Here is a 16,410-nt window from a genome sequence, read left to right as displayed (position 1 = left end):
TGCAAGCCTGCCAAGCAAGAAGAATCACAGAAACATTACATGCCATCAATGATGTGAAGTCCTGTAAACACTGTGGGCAATTTCTGGGTGTAGGAACGAGAGTGTTGTCTGTTTTAGCCTATGGTGCCTCCATCACTGACTCCCACCAACTGAGCTCTTGCTTTAGTCACAAGTTGTTTTCCACTTCCTATCATGTATCATTACAACTTCCTCTTGCTTATCTGCTTTCTGCTTTTAAGGTGCATTTTATTTAATTTTATAGATAAGAATGGTTTTAATGGCAAATATGCATGATGTTTTGATTTCTGTGCCCAGCCTAGCCAAAGGGAGTCAGCAGATTCCATAAAACTAGAGTTTTAAATGGTTGTGAGCCACCATGTGCATGCTAACAAGTGAAGCCATGTCCTCTGCAAGATCAGCCAGTACTCAACTGTTTGACCATCTCTCTAGCCACCAACTACTATCTCCACCAACATTTTTAATATTCTTTCTCCCTTCTTCTTTTGAATTTAACTGTCCTAGGTCATTCATGGGGTCACACGTCAGAAACTTCTAAATATCCACTGTTCTCCAAAAGTTCCATTAACCTCTGTTTACTTCAAATTTTACTTCTATGAAACTGAAAGTAATACTTCGGTAGTTTTCAAATATCTTTGATCCCTAGCCATGAAAAAGTTCAGAGATCTCATCATTCTAATGATTTAGCTTTAATTAGAAATACAGATTGCCTGGTCTTTCAGTAATGGGCTTTCTTAAGGATTTCCTTTTTATTGTACTGTCAGACTTTGCTTGTGACATCTGAAAAATGCATAGAGTGGTGGTTCATGAAGGGAGACAGATGGGACAACCAAGCCTCTCACTTCTGCTCCAATGAGGTTTATGGTATGACTTGTATCACTATGAAAGGGGACTCTTTATACTATAGACAGTAATAGATCCCCATATCTTCAGACTCCAGGCTGCTGATGGCCAGAGAATAATCTGACCCAGACCTACTGCCACTGAACCTTGATGGGATCCCATCTGCCAAGTTGGTTGCATCATAAATCATTTGCTTAGGAGATTTCTCTGGTTTCTGCTGGAACCATCTTAAATAATTCCCAATGTCCTGACTTGCCTTGCAAGTAATAGTAACTCTGTCTCCCAGAGACACAGACATGTAGGATGGAGACTGGGTCATGTGGATGTCGCATTTGGCACCTAAGAGTAGAGACGTAATGAATATCTATATAGCTAAGCATTATAAAAGATGATATTGCCCAAATACCAGTCAACGCTAATCAGTGAAATACCAATTTTAGTTCATTTTACCTGGAAAGCACAGCAGCAAGAACCCAAGAAACTGAGCATGGGCACTCATTTCCATGCTAAGTCCTGACTGTAAGGATAATGGCACAGTATATGTGTGACTGGTATATGAAGAAATTCCTGAGACTATGCAGTAAGGGCATGCAAATCAGTGGGAACCAGATATTGCTTATTTATTTATTTTCTTATTCAAAGGCTTATTTATTGCATCACTTAGCATAAGTCTATGGTCATCACATGCCTGAGGTAAAACCACGTGATTGTGTCCAGAGAATGAATTTCTTTTCAAATATTTAAACTTACAGATGACATTTGTAATGTAGTTAGCCTCTATATTAAATAAAATATTTCATAGATAAACTACTGAAATATGGAAGAATATCCTGCTGTCAGGGAATATACAGCAGAGAAAAAAACTATTAGTTTTTAGCTCACTAAAATAATTAAAAATGGTTGAAAAAATAGAATGTGTTCCCCTTGTAAATTGGTTGTAGTAAACATTTCTTGAAGTTAAAAGGACAATTTCTTATAACCATATTCACTGAATCAAAACATGAGATTTATAGTTCTAACTTTGCAAACTAAAGATCAAAGAGAGGAAAAAGACAGTACATGCACATATAATACCTTGATCCCAACAATCTCAGTCACTTGAAGTTCTGACTCCATGTGAACATCTAGGTACATTCATGTTTAGAGACTAAAGGGGTATAACTTTTGCTCATTTTGCAATTCTCCAAATTTTGCTCTTTTTTAAACCATTTTCTCTTAGGTCTCATGGTTTTTCAGTATAAAGCTTTGACTGGTGATGATACAATTTAGTACTATAATGGAAAATACTGCTATTTCTAAATTTTGTTCTTTAGCAGTAATTGGAGGCATTATGCTTATTCAGGCAGCAGCCTCACTGCCTGCTTGTAGGTCAAAGTCTCCAAAAAAGCTACTATGAAGAAACATTTATGAATCCTTATAAAACAATAGTTGAATGCCATAGATCACACATCTATGCCTTTGTCTCAACTATCCATCTTTATTTACCATCAGGTGAAGTAAATATATTCAGTCTTTAATATTTTGTCCACAAGCCAGGGAATCCTTGGGGTCTTTCAGAAACCAATTATGAAAGGCCCTACAATGTTGCAGCATAAGTCTGGATAACCTGATTTTCCAAGGACTTGGACTTGAGTGATATGTGAGAACAAATACCTAGTCCTAAGGCAGCTTCTTTAATATGCAAAACACTATTACCTCAGGAGTGCCATGCAGCACGGTTTGGGTAGATTAATAGTAATGTTGTTTCTCTGTCTGTGTCTCTGTTCTGCACTCTTATTCTACTGATATCTAATAACTGTACTTGTGTATCTGTATGATTTCTGAGGCTTGGAAAACATGTCTGAGTTCTCATATAATAGCAACAAAATTCAAGAAAGATTCACTCTCTCCATTCATGATAAGAGGAGGGTGACAATTCATCTTTACCTAGAACGACAAGTAAATCATTGGTTTACAGTACATCTGGGATCTGAATTCTTATACAGCCCCTTTAAAGATACGTGCAAATGCAAAAAGAATTCCAGAAATATTCAACCTTCCTTTCCAAATAGAACTTAGATTGTGTTAAATACTAAATAACTTTGTTTTGAGATTATACCTGCCTAGGATAGTTAGTATTGACGGTATGTAGTAATCATCTCTATCTTCTGAAAACATTCGACAGCTTCTCAAGAGACTCTAACTCACACATATTGAATAAATACCTATACTTGTTGAGGTTTGTGTGTCCCCTTATTGAGTTGATTTAAAAAAAACAGGTTTTATAAAGGCCATGTTTTGAGGAGAAAATACTAGCAAATAGTTTGGGAATAATGGACCTTACTGAACTTTTCTTTCTATAACTATCCAAGTCTAGGATCTAGAAGTTTTAAATTGAAATGGACATGTCAAAAGAACTTTTCAAGTATCGTTGTGAGTTTGAGATGACATGAACATTCTGAAATATATGGCTCATCACATGTGTTTTTTCTAGTAAGGAGAGAAATATTTGGGATATACAGAGAGATTTTAACATGAAAAAAAACTTTGGGGGATAGTGCACATTGTTCAGGCTATGGTGGTATTTTCTGATAAGAATAGTGTTAGAATTAGTGTCTTGCCCCTGTAGTCTAGATGATACCCACAGATCTCATTATTCTTGAGGTAAATTCAGGAGATGGTTAACATCTAGAACTGTAGAGAAATTCTATCTTTTAATTGGATGTTGGATTTATTTACATTTCAGATGTAATCCCCTTTCCTGGTTTCATGTCCATAAACCACCTATCCCATCCCACTCCCCCTACTTTTATGAGGGTGTGCCCCCAACATAGCACTAAACTCTTCCCACCTCCCTGCCCTGAAATTACCCTATACTGGACTGTTGAACTTTGGGAGGATGAAGGGCTTCTCCTCCCATCGGTGTCCAACAAGGCCAACCTCTGCTACATATGTAACTGTATGCCCATGGCCATGTTTACACATTGGATTTTGGTTTAGTTGCTGGGTCTTTCTTAGGTTGGTATTGTTGTTCTTATGGTATGGCAAACCCCTTCAGCTCCTTCAATCCTTTATCTAACCCCTCCAATGTAGACCCCATGCCCAGATCTTGTGGAGCAGAGAGCTGGACTCTCAGAAGTGTGGAAAATACTGAGAGCTCAGGGGAGACCACCACTTCTGCTCACAATCCAGGTGCAAGAAGAACCTGCCTAGAACCATGTGGTCACATAAATATAGGAGCAGTCAAGGACAAGATCCTTCTGGATTCCCCCTGTGCACAGATCTGACTGGTATTCTCCAGGAACTCTGGAACACCTGAGAACAAAGGGAAGACCACTACTTCTGCTCTGAAGGACCCACCTAGAGTCCACAGGACACAGGAACCCAGAAGCAGTCTGGGACAAAATTCTTCCAGTTTCTGCCTATGCCAGAAGCTGACATGGTTCCACAGCTCTCTGTGCCCAGGTCCTGTGGGGGAGTGAGCTGGACTCTCAGAAGTGCAGAAATTCTGGAGAGATCAGAGGAGACCAACATTTCTGCTCATATTCCTGTCCTAAGAGGAACCCAGCTGGACCCCTCTCAACACAGGAACTTATGAGATGCCAGAGAAAGGATCCTTCAGGTTTCTGCCTGTGCCTGGAGCTGAAAGCCAGTCTCCAGGAGTGCTGGTAAACTTGAGAGCAGAGGTAAGAGCACAACTTCTGCTCAGAGAAACCTACCTGGAGCCTTCAGGACTCAGCAACTCATGAGAAGTCTTGGAAATTATATTTTTAATCAGGTATGAAGCCACTGACATGTAGCCACAGAGAGCCAATTGAAAACACTGTCTTTGATGTCTCTAAGGCTGTGGCTTTCCTTAATATTCCATCATTTCTCGAACTGCTATCAGGTGGTTACAACAGGAAAATTTTAAAATGGGAGAGTTTCAGAGTTATTCATTGTTATAAAACACTAATGGTCAGCTGTGACCATCTCTGGGGAGAAAATTTTAAAAAGTAAGTTTAAAGGATGACATGGTTCTTTTCTCTGACAGATTCTCAAATGTATATCCATTATAACTCCAAAATACTGCTTCTGGACCTGAGTTGAACAAGAGCATGGTGGTAGAGGGTACATAAGTAGAGTAGCTTTGTTAAAGAGTAAAAGAATGAAAATGATGCAGAATGACCATAAGAGACTAAAGTAAAGTACAAAAACAAAAATGAAAATCAAAAAAATCAAAAAATAACTTTTCTTCAGAAACAATATGCAGTTACTTTTTAATCTAAGGAATTTCTTATTTTTTCCACTACTTAATGTTCCTTAATGGTATAATCTACAAAAGATTCGGTTTTCAACTGGGCACTTGAAAACACTATAGATTAAAATTATAACATTAATTCCTATGCCGCCAAAACTTCATCCTTGTATTAAATAAAAAAATATACATTGAGACAAATTATGTTTCTGACAATCATTACAGCTCTTGAATTTAAAGAAAGTGAAGTCAAAAGCATCCTGGGAATCTCAGAAATTACCTTATCTGTAAGATCATATAAAATCTGTAAAAGAGAAGTTTGGTGATATCAGGGTGACAAACCATCCAGTTTCTGACTGGACCCAGTGTTAAAACCAGTCACCAGGAGCATGACACAGCTCAGAGCAGAGGTAAGACCAACTCTTCTGCTCTGAATAATCTGTCTGCAGGCATCAGAACACAAAAACCCAGGAGCAGACTGGAAAAGGAACCCTCTAGCATTTTCTTCCTGTGCTCTGAGCTGAAATGGTCCCACAGCTTTTTCTACCCATATCCATCTGTTAGAAAATAGTTCTACAGAACTGCTGACACACAGATATACAGTAGGGTCAAGCTACTGTCAGAGATAGTAAGACAACATAACACCAGAGTCAACCTGATGGAGAGATGGAAGCACAGGAAACTAAGCTAAAGAAACCAAGATACTTGGCATCATCAGACCCGTTTTCTCCCATCAAAGCAAATATTGGATATCCAAACACACCAGCAAAGCAAGATTTCGATTTAAAATCATATGTCATGATCATGATAGAGGACATAAATAACTTCCTTAAAGAAATACAAGACAGAACAGGTAAACAAATAGAAGCCCTTAAAGTGGAAACAAAAAAAGCCCTTAACAAATTAGAGTTGAACACAACAAAAACAGGTTAAGGAATTTAACATCCAGGATTTAAAAATAGAAATAGAAAGAATAAATATATCACAAAGGGAGGAAACCCTGGAGATAAAAAAAAAACCTAGGAAAGAAACCAGTAGTTGTAGACAAAAGCATCACCAACAGAATACAAGAAATAGATGAGAGAACATCTGGGGCAGAAGGTACCACAGAAAGCATTGACATAGTTGTCAATGAAAATGTAAAAGGCCCTAACCCAAAACATCCAGGATATCTAGGACATAAGGGGAAGATCAAACTTAAGGATAAAAGGTATAGAAGAGAACGAAGACTCCCAACTTAAAGGGCCAGTAAATATCTTCAATAAAATTATAGAAGAAAGCAATCATAGCCTAAAGAAAGTGATACCTGTAACCATACAAGAAGCCTACAGAACTGCAAATATATTGGATCAGAAAAGAAATTCCTCCTGTCACATAATAGTTAAAACACCAAATGCACAAAATAAAGAAAGAATGTTAAAACCAGGAGGGGGAAAATGTCAACTAACATATAAAGGCAGACCTATCAGAATTACACCAGACTTCTCATCAGAGACTATGAAACCCAGAAGATCCTGGGCAGATGTTATACAGACCCTAAGAGAATATAAATGCCAGCCCAGACTAATATATCCAGCCAAACTTTCAATTTATGTAGATGGAGAAACCAAGATATTCCATGACAAAACCAAATTTACACATTATCTTTCCATAAACCCAGCCCTACACAGATAAGTCATGGAAAACTCCAACGCAAGGGGGAAACTATACTCTAGAAAAAGCAAGAAAGTCATCTACTTGCAAAAGACCCAAAAGGAGAGAGACACACAAACATAATTCCAAATCTAACAACAAATATAACGTGAATCAACAATCACTATTCCCAAATATCTCTTAATATCCGTGAACTAAATTCCCCAATAAAAAGAAAAGATAGAGCCTGAATACATAAAGAGGACCCAGCATAGGATACATAAAGGAAACATACCTCAATGACAAGGACAGGCAGGACAACACAGTAAAAGACTGAAAAAGAATTTTCCAAGAAAAAAGTCCCACAAAAATCAGGGGTAGCCATTCTACAATGGAATAAAATCAACTTTCTGTCTAAAGTTATCAAAAAAGATAAGGAAAGACACTTCATATTCATCAAAGTAAATATCCACAAAGATAAACTCTCAATCCTGAATATCTAGGTTCCAAATGCAAGGGCACCTACATTCATAAAAGACACCTCACTGAAGCTCAAAGTACACATTGTACCTCACACAAAAATAGTGGGACATTTCAATACCCCACTCTCATCAATGGAAAGATAATGGAAGCATAAACTAAAAGAGATATAGAGAAACTAACAGAAGTTATGAACCAAAAGGATTTAACTGAAATTTATAGAATATTTCAGCCTAAAACAAAAGAATATGCCTTCCTCTCAGCATCTTATGGTACCTTGCCCAAACTGACAAAATAATTAGTGACAAAACAGGCCACAACAGATAAAAGAAGACTGAAATAATCCCATGTATCCTATCAGATAACCACGGACTAAGGCTGGTCATCAATAACAACAACGAGGACAGAAGACCCACATACATACGTAAGTTGAACAATGTTCTACTCAATCACTTGTTCAGAAAGAAATAAAGATCTGAAAGACTTTTTAGAATTTAATGAAAATGATGACACATTGTGAAGGGACACAATGAAAGAAGTGCTAAGAGGAAAACTCATAGCTCTGAATGCCTCCAAAATGCAACTGGAGAAAGCATACACTAGCAGTTGGACAGCACACCTAAAAGCTCTAAAACAAAAAGAAGCAAATACAGCTAAGAGGAATAAATGTGCACGTTGTAATCAAACTCAGGGATGAAATCAAACAAGTAGAAGCAAAAAGAACTATAGAAAGAATCATCAAAACCAGGAGCTGTTTCTCTAAGAAAATCAACAAGATAAATAAACCTTTAGCCAGAATAACCAAAGGGCACAGAAAGAGTATGCAAATTAAAGAAGTCAGAAATGAAATGGGAAACATAACAAAAGGATCTGAGGAAATTGGAAAAAACCTCAGATGCTACTACAAAAACCTATATTCAACAAAATTGGAAAATCTGGAGGAGATGGACAATTTTCAAGACAGATACCAAGTACCAAAGTTAAATCAGGATCAGATAAACCATATAAACAGCCCTGCATCTCCTAAAGTAGGAGCATTTATAAAAAGTCCCCAATCCAAAAACAGTCGAAGACCAGATGTGTTTAGTGCAGACTTCTATCAGACCTTCATAGAATACCTCATGCCAATACTATCCATAATATTCCAAGAAATAGAAACAGACAGAATACTGCCAAATTCCTTCTATGAAACCACAGTTACTCTTACACCTAAACCACATAAAGACCCAACAAAGAAAGAGAACTTCAGACCAATTTCCCTTATGAATATCAAAGCAAAAATACTCCATAAAATTCTCGCAAACCCAGTTCAAGAACACATCAAAATGGTCATCCATCATCCTCAAATAGGCTTCATCCCAGGGATGCAGGGATGGTTCAACATATGGAAACCCGTCAATAGAATCCACTACGTAAACAAACTCAAAATAAAAAAATACACATGAACATCTCATTAAAAGCTGAAAAATCATTTGACACTATTAAACCCCCTTTAATATTAAAAGTTGTGGTAAGATTAGGAATGATAGTATATGTAAGTGACCCCAAAAGTTCTACCAGAGAATCACTAAGCCTGATAAACAAGCACAGCAAAGTTGGCTGGGTATAAAATTAACTCAAATAAATCAGTAACCCTCCACTACTCAAAGGATAAATGGACTGAAAAAGAAAGTATGAAAATGACACCTTTCACAATAGTCACAAATAACATAAAATAGATAATTGTGACTGTAAACAAGCAAGTGAAAATCTGTATGAAAAGAAGTTCAAGTCTCTGAAAAAAGAAATTGAAAAAAAAAATCTCAGAAGATGGAAAGGTTTTCCATACAGGATTAATATAGTAAAAATGTTCATTTTACCAAAATCAATCTACAGATTCAATACAATGTCCATTGAAAGTTGAAATCAATTCTTCTAGAGTTAGAAACAACAATTTGCAAGACATCTGGAATAAGAAAAAATGCAGGATAGCCAAAACTATCCTCAGAAATAAAAGAAGTTCTTGGGGGAATCTCCATCCCTGACTTCAAGCTATATTACAGAGCACTAGTGATAAAAGGTGTATGGTATTGGTACAGAGACAAGCAGGTAGATCTGTGAAATAAAATTGAAGACCCCAGAGATGAACCCAAACACTTTTGTCACTTGATCTTTGACAAAGAAGCTAAAGCAATCCAGTGGAAAAAAAAGATAGTATTTTCAACAAATGATGCTGGTTGAATTGGAGGTCAGCATGTAGAAGAATGCACATCGACCAATTCTTATTGCCCTGTAAAAAGCTTAAGTGCAAGTGGACTTCCACACAAAACCAGATAGACTCAAACTAATAGAAGGAAATGTAGGGAAGAGCCTGGAACACATGGGCACTGGGGAAAATTTCCTGAACAAAACCCCAATGGCTTATGCAATAAGATCAAGAATAAACAAATGGGACCTCATTAAATTGCAAATCTTCTATATGGCAAAGGACACTGTCATTAGGATAAAACAGCAACCAACAGATTGGGAAAAGACATTTACCTACCCTACATCAAATAGAGGGATTAAACCCAATATATACAAAGAACTCAAGAAGGTAGATTCCAGAAAATAAAATAAACCTATTAAATACAGGGATACACAGCTAAAAAAGAATTCTCAGCAGATGATTTTCAAATTTCTGAGAGGTACCTAAAGAAATGTTCAACATCCTTAGTCATCAGAGAAATGCAAATAATAACAACCCTGAGATTCCACCTGACAGCAGTCAGAATGGATAATATCAAAAATTCAGGTGAAAAAGATGCTGGCAAGGATGTGGAGAAAAAGGAACACACCTACATTGTTGTTTGGATTGCAAGCTACAAACCCTCCAGAAATCACTCTTGAGGTTCCTCAGAAAATTGGACATTGCACTAACTGTGGACCCAGATATACCTCCCTGGGCATATACACACATGATGCTCCAACATAAAGGACACATGCTCCACTATGTTCACACCAACCTCATTTATAATAGCTAGAAACTAGAAAGAAGCCATATGCCCTTCAACAGAGGAATGGGTACAGAAATTGTGGTATATCTAAATAATTGAGTGCTACTCAACTACAAAAACAATGACTTCATGAATTGTATATCAAATGGATGAAACAGAAAATATCATGCTGAGTGAGGTAACCCAAGCACAATATCCCACACATTCTATGTACTCACTGATAAGTAGATATTAGCCCCAAACTTCGAATTACCCAAGATACAATCCACAGAACAAATGAAGGTAAAGAAGGATGACCAAACTGCACATGTTTCAGTCCTTCTTAAAAGGGGAAATACAAATATTCATAGGAATAGATATGAAGGCAAAGTTTAGAATACAGAATGAAGCAATGTTCAGAGCCTGTCCCACCTTGGTATCCAGTCTGTGTGTGTGTGTGTGTGTGTGTGTGTGTGTGTGTGTGTGTGTACATATATACAGCTATCAATACTAGACAATATTGATGAAGCCAAGAAGTGCATGATGACAGGAGACTGATATAACTGTCTCCTGAGAGTCTCAACCAAAGCATAACAAACAAAAAGGAGTATGCTAACAGCCAACCATTGACCTGAGAATGGGGTCCCCATTGGAGCGGGTAGAGTAAGGTTTGAAAGAGCTGAAAAGGTTTGCAATCCCATAAGAACAACAATATCAACCAACCAGAGCTCCCAGGGACAAAACCACTACCCAGAGACTACTCATTGGCATATCCATCACTCCAACTGCATCTGTAACATTGGATAGCCTTGTTGGACAACAGTGGGAGTAGAAGGCCTGGTCCTGCCAAGGCTTAGGGGAATACATGGGGGAAGCAGGAAAAGGGTGTTGGGGAGGTGGAACCCCCTCATAGAAGAAAGGGGAGGAGGGATCAGAGAGGGAGTTTATGGAAGAGAGACCAGGGAAGGGAATAACATTTGAAATGTATATAAAAATATGCAATTACAAAAAGAAAGAAAAATAATAGAAAACACATCAAGAAAAAAACCAACTTTATATGAAATTATATATTCATAATAATTTTGATAGAGTATAATTAATTTAATAAAATATTCCAAGAGAGTGATGTGTAGAGAGAATAATTAAAATATATGTAAGTGGTTATTTACTGTGCCAAAAATGAAAATACTTAAAATCCAGAATTTAATCAAATGATAGCCTATCACTGAAAATTCTAGTAGAGCGAGAATAGATACAAATAATACTGAATTGATTTTGTGTGGTTTGCTGACTTAATTGCAACAACGTAAGAGGAGCTATTAACTCTTTAGACCTCAAAAATTTGAGTCTACAATAGAAATTAGCTGGTGGGTATAATGATAGATTACAACCTACAGTGCAATGCATAGAAATTATGTATTCAAATGGGGTCTTTTATTTAGGATGTAAAAAGAAAAACATTCAAAATGAATAAAATTACACCATTAAGAATATAAAGATTCAAATCCAAACACAGAAAAGTACAAGCATGGATAACAACCTGAATAAGATAAGAAGAATATATATACATACATATATATATGTATATATTATTTTGAAAAGTTAAATATCATAACATGATATAGAAATTCTTTTTAGAGCTATGTATGGAATGGCAAAAAATAAAATATACTATAAGCATCCTAATTGTAAGGATTAAAGAGAGGTGGGTAATAAGAGATTTTTAATGAGAGTATAAAGTTATAACACTCAAAAACACTTTTGCAAATGTTTCTACCACTAAAAGAAGAATTATTATAGAATTCAAGTTTAAAAGAAGAACTTGGGTCCCTTTGCAGAGAAATGAAAACTCATTTTCACACCAAAACAAGTAAAAGTAAAAAATGCTTGATAAGTGTTCTTCAAAATGTCAACAAGCTGAAGGTTCAAAGAGAGGGCACCTCAGTCCCACTTGGAAAAGAGAAAAAAGGAACCACAATAGGGGGAGGGAGTGAAGAACAGAGGAGGGAAAGGGGATAGGGTTGGCAGAGAGGAGAACCTGATCTGGTATTGGGTGGGAGGAAAGGACTGAAGCCCTTAGGGTCAGCAGACAGAATGGAAACAGGATTCTGCGGGAGGAAGGAGGTTGGGAGGTCACTCTGGAATGTACCAGAGACCTCAGGACTCAAGGGATGGGAAGACCCTAGATGAAATGCCCTACAGTGGGGAAAGGGAACTTATTGAACCAACCTCCAGCAGAAAGACATGGCATCAAGTGAGGGATGTTGCTCCTATCCCACAGGTCAAAACTCTGATCCATAATTGTTACAGTCTGAAAGAAATGCAGGAATGGAAGTGCAGAAGTCTGAGGAATAGAAGGTCCAGCAATAGGCCCAAAGTGGGATCCAGTTCAAGGGGAGGCCCCAAGATCTGACACATTCACTGAGGCTATGGGGTGTTCACTAAAAAGAATCCTATCATGACTGCTTTCCAAAAGACCCAACAAGCAGCTGACTCAGATGCAGACATGTGCACTCATCCAAAAAGAGAAGCTGATGACCCCCCTGGTTAAATAACGTAAAAGCTGGAAGAAGGAGAGGAGAGGGTAACCCTACAAGAGAACCACCAGTCTCCATTTACCTGAATCCCTGAGATCTCTCAGACACCGGAACACCAACCAGGCAGCATACTCCAGCTGAGTTGAGTCCTCCAACACATATAGAGCAGAGGATACCCTGATCTGTGTTCAGTCATAGATGATGCACCTAATCCTCAAGAGACTGGAGGTCACAGGACATATAGAGGTCTGGTGGAGTAGGTGGGATAGGGACAGCCTTGCAGGGAAAGGAGTACAAGTGGAAGGATGGAGGGATAAGAGGTATGTGATGTGGAAAATAGGGGTAGACTTGGACGGGAATAAAATTCAAGGGTAAAAATAAATAAATAAATAAATAAATAAATAAATAAATAAATAAATAAAAATTCTTCCAGAAGCAGCTAGAACTATGTAAGATCTTAAATGTTCCTTCTCTAGTAACATGGTGAAGTGGGTTCTTCAATACCATGGACTGCTACTTGTAAGCAAAGAAAAGCTAATTCTTCATGCACATCGCTTGACAAGGCTACAGAGTAAAATAGACCAATATCACATTGTACACATTGTGTGAGGCTTTTTCTGTAGTCCTTCCTATGAATAGGGAAATGCGTACTTACCCCAATGTTTTCTGTGGTAGAAGTGCTGGTAAATGAATAATTATGGCTCTGAATACACAGACTAGTTACATGACTAGTATACTTAGATACTTCTAAAATGCACACACAACATCCTCTGGGAGCAAATAAGTGCAAATAAGCACACTAGTAATATATAAATTATTTCAATTTCCTTATTTATTCTATTTAAAAGATATCAACCCAAGAAGTTTGTGTGCACAGTGCAGAATTCTGTCTATTACTTTTTGAAACTACATATGAATAGATAGCTACTTGAAAAGAGAAAATTGAAAGACCTTATAGAAATAGTGACTGAATTGCAATCACTGTAGTGAAAAAACAAGAGCTATACCTCCCTCTAATGGAAGAAATTGAGGCAGCCTCTCCTGCACATTTGGAAGAAAACAGGAATGAAATGATTGTAAAGAATTTTGTGTTCATTAGAAGAGATACCAGGGACTAAACCACTAACCAAAGAGTATACACGGAGAGACCCATGGCTCCAGCAGAATATGTAGCAGATAATGGCTTTGTTGATCATTGATTGGAGGAGAGGCACTTGGTTCTGTGAGGGCTTGATGCCACAATACAGGTGAGTGCCAGGGCAGGAAAGCAGGAGGGAGTAGGTGGGTAGGTGGGGAAGCAGCCTCATAGAATCAGGGATAGGGAGATGAGAGAGGGTTTATGGAGTGGAAATCGTGAAAGGGGAAACATTTTAAATATAAATAAAGAAAATTTTGAAAAAAATAAAATTAAATTAAAAAATAGATCCACTGGAAAAAAATAAGTGTCAAACTGAAAATATGTATACCTAATACCCAAAACAAGCCATCTGCAGAAATAAAATTCCGACAGTATATACATGACACAAAATAGAAAAGATACTTTAGATGTAGGTTGTTCACATTTGATTTGTCATGAAATATCTTGGTTTCTCCATTTATGGTAACTGATATTTTTTATGGGTAGAGTAATCTGAGCTGGCAACATTGGTATTTTTTGGCCTGTAAGAACTCTGTCAAACATCTTCTTGTTTTTAGAGTCTGTTGAGGTGTCTGATCCTATACCCATATGTCTGCATTTATATGAACTTGGCCTTTTCCCTTACAACTTTTAATATTCTTTCTGTGCATTTTGTGTTTTGATTATTATGTTGAGGAACAATTTTCTTTTCTGGTCAAAGTGGTGTTCTGTAGGCATCTTGTATGTTTATGGCCATCTTTTTTAGGTTAAGAAAGTTTTTTCCTATGAGTTTGTTGAAGATGGTTTCTGGCCCTTTGCTCTAGGAATTTTCACTTTCTTCTATTCCTAATATTCTTAGATTTGGCCTTTTCATTGTGCTCCAAATTTCCTAGGTGTTTTAGGTTGGGAGCGTTTTATACTTTGTATTTTCTTTCACCAAGGTGTTCATATTTTCTATGTCTCAGATTCTCTTTTCAATCCCCCGAGTTCTGTTCGAAATGCTTGAATCTGTAGCTTCTGATGTCTTTCCTAGGTTGTCCATCTCAATGGTTCCTTCATCTTTTATTTCATTATTGTTTCTATTTCCATACTTAGATCTTGGATTTTTTGTATTTGAATGTAATTTCCTGTATTTCTTTAAGGGATTTATGTATTACCTCTTTAAGGGCTTCCTTCTGTTTGCTTGTCTTTTCATGTATATCCTAAAGGGAGGAAATTTTCTCTATATCCTTAGAGGGTTACAAAATATCCCTTGAATGGAAAAGGACACAGAAGTGAACAGAGAATATATCTGTGGCCATAATGTGGAATATTGTACTTTAAAACCTTATATATGTTTTCTTGCAATTTTGTAAGGGCATTATGTAACTGCTCCTCAAAGGACAGAATATGGTACTGAATTCTCTGCAAATGAAGATAAAAACAGTAGTGGGATACCTAATGGGTAAGAATCAATCACAGACCCCTATCAAGACCAAAAATGCTCTTACCCACTGGACATTCTCTCCAGTCTCATAAATGGCTTTTAAAAGAAGATCATCTCCAATTTGCAAATAAACTCAATGTAATGCCAATAATATACCTGAAAGAGTATTAAATGTTAGTAAACTCAGTCTAAAATTGATGTGTAAAGTTAAATGACAGCATAAATAAGAAAATATAAGGCTGATAAAAGTGGTATTATATCTTCTTACTTTATTCTTCTTGGTTGTATAAAATTGCACTAATTATGATTGTTGTGTTCTTCTGCCACCTGCAGGTAAAGCAGGGTTTTGGGTTTTTGGGTTTTTTTTTTTTTTTTTTTTTTGTTTTTTGGTTTTTTGTTTGTTAGTTTTTTTGTTACACAAATGTGTCAGTATGTTTCAGAGAAGAAAGAGGATGTGTCTCTGATCAGAATTCTGACCGATAAACATCTGAACGATTAGTAGCCTAACATTCCCTGAAAACAACAACCGTCAAAACAACCAGACCAGAACCATGCAGGCCCAGACAGTGTCCAATAACAGGAAGACAGAAACTAGAAGAACCACACTTCGGACCATCATCACTAGGCATGAATGAAAGACAACTGTTGCAAGGGACAACTCTGGCGACAGGGCAAAGAACAAGCACAAGATGACCAGCGCACTGACAACATGGTGCCCAAACAAGGAGCTCAACTGAGATGACCAACATTCTAGCTGAGGGGAGGCCTGGGAAACAGTCCATGCCTCAGATGATCCTGTCTGGAACCAGAATATATGAGAAGGATATAGAACTCCTTAATCCAATCCTGAAACAACCCCAGATACTCAGAGCCCAGATGCAGAGCTAAGAGAAGCAAAAACATGGTAGAGAAGTGAAAAAGGAGAAACAGAAGGATGTGGGCACAAAGAAGATAGGCAGCACTGGAGACAAGGGTTATGAGGAACAGATGATGGGTGTAGCTGAGGATGCACCTGAGACCATAGAGAGGTCCTTGGCCCTGTAGGAGCAGGGTCAGTTACCATCAAAGTCCAGGTAGACATAGATGGACTGAGCTGCTGCCCTGGGGACACACTGATGTCTGACAGCAGTGCAAACTTTGCTCTACCACGCACCTGCTCATTGTAGTACAGATGATCATAAGAACAT

The 16,410-nt window shown here is 37.4% G+C and overlaps 1 pseudogene; it reads left to right on the top strand.

Annotated features, from left to right (window-relative positions):
- Positions 1-15,601: 15,601 nt before the first annotated feature.
- On the top strand, positions 15,602-15,734 carry LOC120102731 (small nucleolar RNA SNORA17; annotated as a pseudogene).
- The last annotated feature ends 676 nt before the right edge of the window (positions 15,735-16,410 follow it).

Source organism: Rattus norvegicus, chromosome 4 (assembly GCF_021556685.1).
Source record: "Rattus norvegicus strain SHRSP/BbbUtx chromosome 4, alternate assembly SHRSP_T2T, whole genome shotgun sequence".
In the NCBI taxonomy this organism is placed as follows: Eukaryota; Metazoa; Chordata; class Mammalia; order Rodentia; family Muridae; genus Rattus; species Rattus norvegicus.
Note: the sequence above shows the minus strand (reverse complement) of the source record. Positions and strands in the feature narration are given on the sequence as shown.